The sequence below is a fragment of the Podarcis filfolensis genome (assembly GCF_964270895.1).
Source record: "Podarcis filfolensis genome assembly, chromosome: 9".
Classification (NCBI taxonomy): Eukaryota; Metazoa; Chordata; class Lepidosauria; order Squamata; family Lacertidae; genus Podarcis; species Podarcis filfolensis.
Window position 1 is genome coordinate 26,411,699 of NC_139610.1, and position 12,138 is coordinate 26,423,836.

General features: G+C 42.7%; 1 long non-coding RNA gene across 1 annotated transcript in view; it reads right to left on the reverse strand.

Moving 5' to 3' along the window:
* Positions 1–984: 984 nt before the first annotated feature.
* The window catches only part of LOC310770348, a 56,901-nt gene continuing 45,747 nt past the window's right edge, over positions 985–12,138 (reverse strand). Inside the window, exons 3-4 of the long non-coding RNA XR_014552096.1 lie at positions 1,842–1,938; positions 985–1,470 (exon numbers count right to left, since the gene is read on the reverse strand). This is a non-coding gene — a long non-coding RNA (uncharacterized lncRNA). The remainder of the gene's footprint in view (positions 1,471–1,841; positions 1,939–12,138) is intronic.

Below are 12,138 nucleotides of genomic sequence, written 5' to 3' on the forward strand. Positions count from 1 at the left end.
CTGATGTCCTCCTGATGTTTTGGACAGCAACTGTCATTAGCCCAAAACAGCATGTCCAATAATCAGGGATGGTGGATGCTGTAGTCCAAAATAACTGGATGACACCAAGTTAAGGAAGTCTGGTCTAAAACTCTGGAAGCAGAGCCAGGCAGCTTCACAGACTATAATAGCACACTTGGGAATTATGCAGATGCCTTCAAGCCCTCAGATGATGCAGGATTCTTGTATTATTGAATATCCACCCATCAGCCTGTTTATTTTAAAGCGAAGAAAAACCTCTACTTTTTCATTTAATCATTAGTAGAGGTAGGCATCATTAAAATAGCTCATTTGAATTCTTCATGGGCCGTTTGTTCCTGTATTTCATTCATTACCTGTGCATTTCTAATTAGAATGGCTGAAGTGCAACAATTCTTTTACTTTCTCTGATTAACAATTATTCCCAGACAGGGTTTTGGAACATTTTTGGAGATTTGATTTACAACATAAATGTGAACTTGGGATTTATTTGTTTGTTTGTTTGTTTGTTTGTTGTTTCTTTTCTTTCTTGTTCATTCATCTATCTATCTATCTATCTATCTATCTATCTATCTATCTACCATCATCTATCTATTTATCAAAGCAAATCAATAGTCATACTTTCCCATCTGAGGGGAAATGGCATTTCCCCTTCCCTAATGAAATCTCTGAGCATCTAGAATTATGAATTTTGTATCTAGTTTTCCAGTCTAGGTATGTCAGGCCTCAGCCGAGGTCCAAGACAGGCTGCAGCTTGCTTGTAGTTCTGACAGATGAGAAAATGGGGGTCAAAGGGGCCAGAGGGAGATGATGTGGTCAAAGACAGGCTGTCAGAGATCCAAACTACATGTGATGGGAACTGTGCAAAGATTGCCAAAGACATCCCATAAGAAGAGCCTGCTGGATCAGACCAAAGGCCTATGTAGTTCGGCATTGTGTTCTTGAAATATACTCGGAGTCCTGTAGTGATTTCATGCTCTTTATTGCAGCTTGTAAAACAGTGATTTGATTGCCCCACAAACCTCAGGCTTTTATACACATTATTTACACAATGAGTCCCGTCTGATTGGCTGATTCTGCTTCACTCCTGGAGCCTGAATGGTCTTTTCCTGCAGGCCAATCAGTTGTTGCATTTTAGGATCCTACTTGCCTATTGTTCTAGGATCCAAGCTTAGTACATAACAGTTCTCACATTGGCTAACCAGATACCAATGTGCAGCTCAAAAAGGCAGGATCTGAATGCAAGAGCACTCTCCGCTCCTGCAGTTTCTAGCAACAGGTATTCAGAATAATAATGCCCACAACAGTGGAGGTAGAACATAGCCTTATCCTCTATGAAGTTGTCTAATCCAATTTTAAAGCCATCCAAGCTGGTGACCATCCCAGACTTCTGTAGGCGCAAATTCCATCATGAAGAAGTAATTTCTTTTGTCTGAATTTTCCCACATTCAACTTCATTGGACACCCATGAGTTCCAACATTATGAAAAAAGGAGAGAAAATTCTTAATAATTTCATAATGCCTCTTGCATCTCTCAATCTACCGTGACTAGCTTATGTCCCCTCTGCAAATCCATAATATTTAATTTAGATCATAACGGAGCATCCCAATGATCTCAATTTCCTCATCACCAGTCTGTTGCCTGCAGATGAAGATGATGAAGAGCAATTAGCTGTGGAATGCCAGGACACAAAGTGACTTCTCCTAGATGTGTGTGTCTGTGTGTGTAGGAGTGGACATTTGCTAATTTTCAAAGCAGCTGTCTTAGCTGAGATATCCTGCTAAAACTAGGGGTGGAGAACCTGTAGCCTGCCAGGTCTTACCAGGCTGCGACATCCATCACTTCAGCCAGCATAGCCAATGGTCAGGGATCATGAGCTCTGGAGCAGAATGACATCCAGAGGGCTGCAGGTTCCATACCTCTAGCTTAAAGATATACACAGAATGGATACATTTAACCATTCACCAAGTGTGAGGCATCAAGGAATCCTATCCCTCCCACAGTGGCAGCCAAGAAGCAGATAAACAAAAAGGTACTTTTTTTAATATTCACACAAAGAGATGAAGGAATGCAGTCTCTCTTAGATAATGGCATTGCTCCAAGTCAAGTCCCACCCCCTATGTCTCTCCTATTCTACGTCATCCGTGCACCAACTGATCGGTGCTTTCTGCCTCTGAGCTTTCTGTTCTACTACTCTCAATGCACTCCGGGTCCTGGGAGAGGGGGGCTCAGGAATGCTTTCCCAAGATACTGAGTCTGTCAGCTGTCTCTACCCTGGTGCTTCCTCTCCCTCCTGCCCCTCTCCCAATATTTCCTAGCTTCTCTCCTCTGCAGCCTCTGAACCATGACCTTCTGCAAACCACCGTTCTAAATCTATACTGTCCTCCTCTTCTCAGGTAGGTTATGGAAGGGGGAGGCGGTCTCCACCATTCCTCCTCAGTCCCATCCCTGACACCAAGTGATAACTTACCATGGTAAGCATGTAGATCACCTAACAAAAGAGTAATCTGGATCTTCCTGCCAACTCACATGTGCTCTTGCCCTCATGATAGATAGGAGATGCCAGGTAAAAACTCACCCTTTTATCAAGCTTTTTGATCAGTTGTCATTTAGAAGTTATGAGATGGTAATTTTCTTGTTTATGTACTTCTTGATATATTTTTTTTTAATGTTCCTGCTTAATATGTTAAGCAGTGTTCTATAGTGGCTTATTTTGCTGCAAACTGCCCTGTGCCCATTTCTGGCAAAGGGCAGTACAGAAATATCTCGGGGGGGGGTATATAAATAAACTGGTGAGACGTTCATCACCCTTCCATAAGTTATTTGTAATCTGGGAAAGGAAGCAGCAATACTCTCCCCACTTGGCCTGAAGCCAAAGGGAGAGCACAAATGCCCAGTAGTGGGCAGCACGGTGGAGTCGTGGCATTCACTTGATTACCACTTGATGGATCTCTACTGATTACCAGGACGGAGAGGCAGAATAGCAAGGCAGCAGGGAGTTGGCACAGTGCAAATGCATTGGCAGGAGTGCCAGATTGGATCTGTCAGTGCACGTGCACAGCACTGACCTCCCCACCGCCTCGCCCATCCCTCCCAGTAACCATCAGCGACTCAGCTGTCTGGAGGTCAGGTGAGCGCTATCACCCTACCGTGCCATCTGCTGCTGTGAATGCCGCAGTGCTGCCACTTGATGAATGGTGCTCTGCATTCATTCACATGCAGAAGTCTGCATGAACCGCTGCTTCCTTAAAGAAAAATGATAACTGTTCCCATTCCACAAGGTAACAATGACTATTTGGAAGCATTTCCTCAGGCAAGGAGCTCTGCCGCTTTTAGAAGGGAGGAAGGAAATACAGTGATTAATAACCTGCTTTTGTGGGTTTAATTTTAAATGGTCTGATCCTAAGCTAATTTATTTGGAGGCAAAGACAAATTGTTGCAATCAAGTGGCTACATGGTGGCTACTGTAAATTCCACTCTTTGAGGCGATATGTTTCTGTACAGCTGCTCAGCATTCAGGGCCATTCCTTTATGCTATTGTATACCCACATTTAGAAGAGTTTCTGTTGGAATGGAGGTGCCATACAATGAGGCCTATGAACAAGGAACTAACCACATGAATCCAAGGGCATCAACAAATGGAACCCAATGAGTCTTGAATATTATTGGCTTGTGACAATGTGGACGCAAGCTTTTTCATTGATAATGTTGGTGTTATGGAACATGTTCCCTGCTGAAATTTGAGAAAGCCCATCTATATTGACATTTCATGGGCTTTTGAAGACACACCTGTTTACTCAGCCATTCCCGTGATTTCTCAGCTGATTCTCTTGTTTTAATAGCTACGTTGTCCTCTTGTATATTTTAAGAATGGATTTTCACATTTTCCTATCATTAATTATTCATTTAATTAATATCCTGCATAAATAGCTTCTAAGTCATTTACAAGTAAAATACACAATAAAACCAATTCAATCAAATGTTAAACTAAACATTCACAATAAAAACGGACAGTAAAACATGCCTGTTTAAAAACTGGAACAGAGAGGAAAAGAGTTAAAACAGTTAAAACACGAGGTTCAAGTAAGGAGATCAGGGGTACGTTTGTCTCTAAACAGCTGTGTGTTCAAGAGTGTGTTACTGATGGAGGCTCTCATATTTTGTCAGGGAGAGTGTTCCACAATACTGGTGCCACGACTGAAAAATCCTGCTTCTGTAGTACCACAGGCTAATTAGAAGCCACTGTAAATCCATGTATATGATGTGTGTCATCACACAGAGAACCATTCATATTGAGTGAATTGGGGAGTTTTCACCATCCCAGTTTTTGTTTCAGAAAGTTGACAAAGTTCAGAGTGCTCTTCCACATGAACAGTTCATCATAGGATGAGAGCTGTTGTGCTGTGGGGTTTACAGTGGCTTCTTCATGGTGGCTGAAGTCTGTAGACCAGCTCTCTCTAAAACTTATTTTATTCAGATTAGGTTTTGCTTTTTCTTCTCGGTGTATAACAAGTCTGTGTACTTATATGGCCACAATTTGGGGATGTGGCATGGCAGAATGTGGTCAATTTTTTAAAAGTGGGTGCATGAGAACCTTTGGATTCATGCAATTTAGTCCTCTGTATTAATTTCAGTAATTAAAGCATCATTAGATACTTAATTGGAAATCTGGCTTATAGAATTATAAATCACATCAGTGATGTGATCTGGCATTGTCTGTTATTACACTTGCAAATGATTTGCAATACATGCTCAATAAACAACAGGATCTCAGTTTGGGGCTCATTTTCTAAAATCCATAAAGGAAAATGACTAGCAGCAAGATATCATCAGACAGCTTAATTGATTGCACGTATTGCATTTATTTTGGAGCGTCAGTATGAGTGATCATCTTTTAGATGTTCCAGGGATATTAGTATAACTATCATATTGATCAGCCTGAACCTTTAGGCTATCATTTTCCTTGAGAGCCCAAGACAGTATCCCCCCTGCTGGCAGCACTGGCAGAAGGCACATAGTCATGTGCCAGCCCATTATGCTCAGCTGGGTAGCAAAACATCCTGCGGTTACATGAGACCAAAGTGGCAAGAGAGAGACCAAGTGGCAAGGCTAGGACATGTTTCTCCCTAACAAAGGCTTCATCAGGACGTCTTTCAATTCCTCTGGAAAGTTCAACAAGCTGTAAGGCAGCATTTAGCGTGTGGGTGGTCTTGGGAAACACAAATGCCAAGTGGATTCTCTGGTCTTTCTTCAAGGCTGCCTTAACAAACTCCTATCCAGGGTGCTCTTTTTAAACAGAGACTCTGTTAAGGAGACTCTGCACAAGGAGGAAAGTTCACACTTCCCTAGAGGTAGGACTGCATGTTATGGCATCAGGCCAATGTCTTCAACATGGGTCACCATCAAATAGCATTGGCACATCAGGGTGGGGCTGGAGAGAGTGTGTTGAATCCTTTTTCTGCTCCTCGCTCCCAACCCCCCTCCCCTTCCCATGCCTCCCCCACGCCCACCTTTCTCTCAAAGCCTAGATGGAGGAGGAATACTTCAGTACTTCTTTCTACACCCGATACTCCCCCCCCCGCTGTTTTGCAGTGAGCTGCATGTGAATCATAGAATTTGAGAGTTGGCAGGAATCCTGGGGGTCATCTAGACCAGGGGTCAGCAAACTTTTTCAGCAGGGGGCCAGTTCACTGTCCCTCAGACCTTGTGGGGGGCCGGACTATATTTTTTTTTGGGGGGGGTGAGTTAATTCCTATGCTCCACAAATAACCCAGAGATGCATTTTAAATACATTGATACCTTGGTTTACAACCTTAATCTGTTCCGGAGGTCCGGTTGTAAACCAAAACAGGTTGTAACCCAAGGCATGCTTTCACCAATGGTGCCTCCCCAAAAAAATTGGTTGTAATAAAAAAAAATGGATTGTAATCCAAAAAAAGGGACACACACTTCAGGGTTTGACGTGGTTGTAATCCAAACAGTTGCAAACCAAGGTACCATTGTAAAAGAGCACATTCTACTCATGTAAAAGCATGCTGATTCCTGGACCATCCGCAGACCGGATTTATAAGGCAATTGGGCTGGATCCAGCCCCCGGGCCTTAGTTTGCCTACCCATGATTTAGACTATCCCCTGACCAGTGCACAACTTGGCAAGCATAGCATCTCTGACAGACGGCTATCCAGCCCCTGCTGCTTAAATATCTCTGTTGAAGGAGAGCCAGCCACTTCTGGAGGCAGCCTTTTCCCAGCGCCAAACAGTTCGGATGAAAATTAGCATCTTAGCAGCACTGTGGATTTGCTGCCTGCTGGGAATCATGTTCCATTACGCCCATGGAGCTGCAAGCACAATGGATTGAATCCAATGATTCTGTTCCATGAGTGGAAAGGGTCCTTCTCTGAGCAAAGCTCAGTCAACGAGTCAAGAGGAAGGTCTGGATCCAAGCCATTTTTAACCAAGGACAAACTTGCATTGCATATGCTGCTCCTTACGTTAGGGCTTCATTGCTTTGCTTCTGTAACTGTCAGGGATAAAATATATGCTTATGTTTGATTGATTGATTGATTGATTGAACACTTGCTATATCACATTATGGAATTCCCCTCTTAGCAATGTTATGCAATCCCCAGCTGACTCGTATTTTGCCCAGAGCTGTTATTCATTTTGCTAATATCCTGGCATTTATTGCTGAATGCATCCACTTTTTCCAACAATCTTTGTTCTCCTTTGGCATAAAAAGAGCAGAAAGTTTGTGTGGGTGACGGAAGAGATCCTGCCAAGTTCCTAATTTGACTGAGCTCTTTTTTCCCTTTCGTTTTTTGCATCTCGCTCCCTCCTTCCAAGCCTATCTTTTCCGTTGTGCAAAAGTCACACATCTTGGTTTCATGGCTTTCTCTCATGCCTGCCTTTTCTGTTTGTTATGTTTTCCCCAGCTCTATTGCTAATGCAGACATCTTTGTTAGCTGCTGCCATGATGGTGTGGAGCCTTGCTTCATTAGAATATACTGCTTGTTAAATTCAAAAATGTATTTTTTTCCTCTAGGCTTTTTAAAAATAAAATAAAATTCTTGGCTGTGGAATAGTCGCTTGTGTGTGGGCCTGGATGGATTCCCTTCTTCAATGTTGCCATCAAGAAACAGAAACAAGAGATGCCACCAAGGTGGGTGAAATCAGGCACAGCTAAAATAGATTTTCAGGCACATTATTGCTAATGTGGATCAATAGCCTATGAGTACGAATACAAGTTCCAAATGAGTTCTGGACAGGGAAGTGATTTCATGAACTGCGAAAAGCAGTTTAACAACCTATGAATCATTTCACCCACTGTATTTCAACAAACAGCACATCTGTTTTTCCCATTTTTAAAATATTTGCTCATTATAATGTTATACCTAAAACAACTAGTGTGGTCCAATTCAGTAGTATGCTGCATCTGGGGCACCATCCAGAAACCTCCAACGCACATGCCTTCAGGTTTGTCCATAGGGTTATGTGAAGTTGCCTTATATGGAATCAGCCCATCGGTGCATCTAGCCCAGTATTGTCTTCACTGACAGTAGCTCTCTGAGCTTTAATGTGGGTGTTTCTTCCAGCCCAGAGATGCCAGGGATTGGAGCTTCAGCATCCAAAGCAGATGCTCTACCACCAAGTGGGTCTTCTCCCCTAAGATCCCATGGTACATAACTGAGCTTGATACTTCTGAATGGGCCGCCATTCAAGCAATTTTTTGACCTGTGGAACTCTTGTAGGGATGAGATGTTCCAAGTTCCCATTCACATCTCTCTGAATCGGAGATCTGGGGGACACCTCTCTGTTCTTACCTTTTCTTATCCATCCATACAATGGAAATAACTGTAAGATGACAAGCTTCATTTAGACAGTGTGAACAGGTAAACATGCATAGGTTAGGGCTGCACTTTTTTTAAAAAAAAAAAATCTGACTGTGTGGTCTCCGTTGCTAGACAAATGAGAACAAATTTGGTAGAAACAGATCCAATTAGACTGAAGGCATTGCAATTTTGCCAACTTACATAAGGTGCAGGGAAAGAGCTAAATGCCTTTCATTACGCCACGCAGCGCTACATTTCAGTTTTGAAGATGGGAAGGAAACATACAAGTGTTAATGAGTCACAAAGGGAAAATCCTGCAATCAGCTCTTACTCCAGTAAGCCATTACTTTAATGACTAGAAATGGGAAATCCATGAATAATTTTGTCTTTCCAGTTTTAAAAAAACAAAAATACATTTTAATACTCATTCCTATTTCCTTTTACTTTAATCAAAACATCAGGCTGGAATATTTTGGCTGTCTGGCTGTCTTTTATGTGAGAGTCTACAGGCCAACCATTTTGTACTAATAATTTTACTCTTTGGTTTTATTGAATGGTGGGGGGGGGGGGGACACAATAGCAGAGAGTCCATGAACGGGTGTTGAAAGCTGGAAAGCACTCATATACCTTTAAATATCCAGATGCAGCAGGATGCAAGACCAGATTCTCCTGACTATTTTTGGCCTGCCTCAGTTATCCAACAACTTCCATTCCATTATTGGTGGCTGCCTTGTCTCCTGCTGCATTAGCTAATGGACAAGTATATTCATGTTTTTCATTGTTCAGTCCTATTGCAGACCCTCCAAGTGTCCCTATTTTCCAGGGAGTTTGGATTTGATATTCCGTTTTATCACTACCCGAAGGAGTCTCAAAGCGGCTAACAATCTCCTTTCCCATCCTCCCGCACAACAAACACACTGCGAGGTGAGTGAGGCTGAGAGACTTCAGAGAAGTATGACTAGCCCAAGGTCACCCAGAAGATGCATGTGGAGGAGTGGGGAAGCGAACCCGGTTCACCAGATTACGAGTCTACCACTCTTAACCACTACACCACGCTGGCTCTCAGGGACGTCCCTGATTTAGAGAAGCCATCCTGGTTTCTGATTTGACCCCAGATGTCCCCTATTTTCATCAGCGAAATGTTGGAGGGCATGCTATTGGCTGGTGAACATTTTTATTCAAAACCTTCCTACATACTGAACTCCCAGAAACTGCTGGTATCACAAGCTAGCACAGGATCACTAAGCAGCTGCTCTTCAATCCAAACACTGAGCACCATCCACCCAAAACTGAGTGCTGTCAAGTTATTGTTTCAACTGGAGAGCATTAAGCACATAGTTCACTTTCCCACTGAAATCATTGGTTTAGGCAACACTGTTAATGCATGTTTACTCAGAGGTAAGGCCCACTGAGCTCATTGTGTCTTACTCCTTAGTAACTGTGCTTTGGTTTGCAAGCTTAAAGTTCTTAATCTTTGTTGGATTGCGCCCGTTGTTATTATGCAATCCTTAAATACACCAACAGGAAGATATACCTCCCTGTTGGTAACAGATGCTACCCACCGGATGGTAGAAATATTATTCCAACAAATGTTGGCTTTTGGAGACAAATGGCTTTATTGTACTGCTAATCCCATCCGGTTGGACTTAAGCATTCCATGGAGATTTGGAGTCACAAATATAAAAGACATAAGGAGCGGCTGATCTGCAGTTGCTATAGGTTGACAGAATACTGTAAAATTTGAAAAGGGAGAACTGGAAGGGTTATTGTCATGCACTTTTAGTTGTGGGGGGTTTTTTTGGGGGGGAGATGCTAAGATGCATTTCCCCCCTCCAAAACTGGAGTTAGAAAAAAATGTGTATTTCAAATTCCAGTCCAGATTCTCAAGTTACTTATGCATTCCCTGTTTCCCTCCATCTATTGTCCCTCATTTGGGTAAAATAGTTTGCACTGAAATGAGAGACAATGTGTTACTTCCATGATGGATATAGACTCTCTCTATGGAGTTCATAGTGCTGTTCTGTGGGTGACAGAAATGTGAAAGACATCAGCTGTGCTAGTTCTTCAACTATGAGGTGGTAGTGGCGGTTTTGTCCTTCCACGCTCAACTGGGTGCAGGTATGATAGACCCTTCTAATGTCATGAATCTCGTCAAATTTCAGAAGGATAGATGTCCAGTGGTACCTCGGGTTACATACGCTTCAGGTTACATATGCTTCAGGTTACAGACTCCGCTAACCCAGAAATAGTACCTCGGGTTAAGAACTTTGCTTCAGGATGAGAACAGAAATTGTGCAGTGGTGGCGCAGTGGCAGCAGGAGGCCCCATTAGCTAAAGTGGTGCTTCAGGTTAAGAACAGTTTCAGGTTAAGAACAGACCTCCAGAACGAATTAAGTTTTCAACCCGAGGTACCACTGTAGTGGGTTTCTTGCAAGGGCAGCTTTTACAGTTTCGGAATTGGTAAAAAATAAAAAAGTGGTTGGCTTCCCTCTTTAGGTGTTACACTGAAGGTTGAAAAGATGAATATGCAAATTGAAAACTAATGGGCAAAACAATTAAGTGTCTACAGTCCGTGTTTGAGTGCAGTGTCTCATTATGTCTGAAGCCACATGACTACATCAAGTAACTGATATATTACCAGAGCTTAGGGTTACCAGTTAGAGTTCCCAAAGACTAGATCCAGAAACCATCTCCATTGTCTTGATTAACTCTGAAATATGTGCAGAAATAATGAAAAAATAGTGCCTCTAGGGATGTGCAAAGTGCCTCTGTTTTAAGAAAGTAACCAATGAGTATTACTTACATTACTTATATATCACATGCCTACATTCACCTCAATTCTGTACAATCAGAATACAAAAACAGAACACATATAGTTTAATTCAATGCCACAGTACCAAGTATATTTTACAGGAAGTTTGATTTTTTTATTTTTTGGAATGAACAATTTTTGACCTAACGTTTCCAGCATTTGATGTGTTTTTATATTTATGCCTTGTGATTGGGCCCTATTACATACATGCCATAAAGCAGTTTGATAAATCAGGAGAAGTGTGGATTTATATGGAAAAGTTACATTTTGCCATCTGCGTGTGCGACTCTGGGGAGGGTGGGAATGTTATCAGAAAATTAATATTTTTTTCATTAGGAGACTCCTAAATATTGCCTGGCTATTTCTCTCTTATCAACACACTATATTTTTCCTGAGCCAAATGAAGCAGTTTCCTATCAACGGTACAAAATTAATCATGGGGGTTTAATTTCAGGGTGCATTTATCTTTGGAAATGCATTTTTTTAATTTTCTTTCCCCCCCAAAAAATATTGCACCTGCTTGTTTTATAAATAAGATTGGATTCCCCATTCGCAAGAGCATAACTCAGAGCATACCATGAAAGGCAAAGGATAGGGGAAGGAGATAGCTGTGCTGCAGTGAGACACACATCCGTTCTTTATGATGGTGGTACAAGTTTAATAATAATAATAATGATAATAATAATAATAATATATTCATATCCCGCCCATCTGGCTGGGTTTCCCCAGCCACTCTGGGTGGCTTCCAACAGAATATTAAAATACAATAGTCTATTAAACATTAAAAGCTTCCCTAAACAGGGCTGCCTTCAGATGTCTTCTAAAATTCTGGTAGTTGCTGTTCTCTTTGACATCTGGTGGGAGGGCATTCCACAGGGCGGGTGCCACTACTGAGAAGGCCCTCTGCCTGGTTCCCTGTAACTTGGCTTCTCGCAGCGAGGGAACCACCAGAAGGCCCTCGGCACTAGACCCCAGTGTCCGGGCAGAACAATGATTAATTCACAGCAGGGATGGGTAACTGGTTCCTTGTCTCCCATGCTACCACCAACCATGGGCCAAGTTTGACAGGAGGCAGGGACTCCCACCTGTCAATCACCTGACATCACAATAATGCCCAGTAATCTGTCTTTGCCTGCCAGGGTTGAAATCATGCACCCCCAATGCTGTGCACAGCACTATTCAAGCTCCAAATGCTAGGCTGATTGGGGAAGTAATCAAAGGTCAAACTGAGGCATTAGTGTCCCAAAGGCTGATCTGAATACAGCAGTCACAAGCTTAGATTTCCAAGTTCCTGGCACATACAGAAGCAGAGCTAGCTGCTCTGGCACCCAGAGGGGCAGGGCTAGCCACCCCCAGGGCAAGGCTAGCATCCCGGGGGCAGAGCGAGCATCCCAGGGGGCATGGCAAGTGTCCTGGGGGGTGCGCTACCCATGGTGAGCATCCTAGGGGATGTGCCATCCACGGCATCCCAGGGAGGC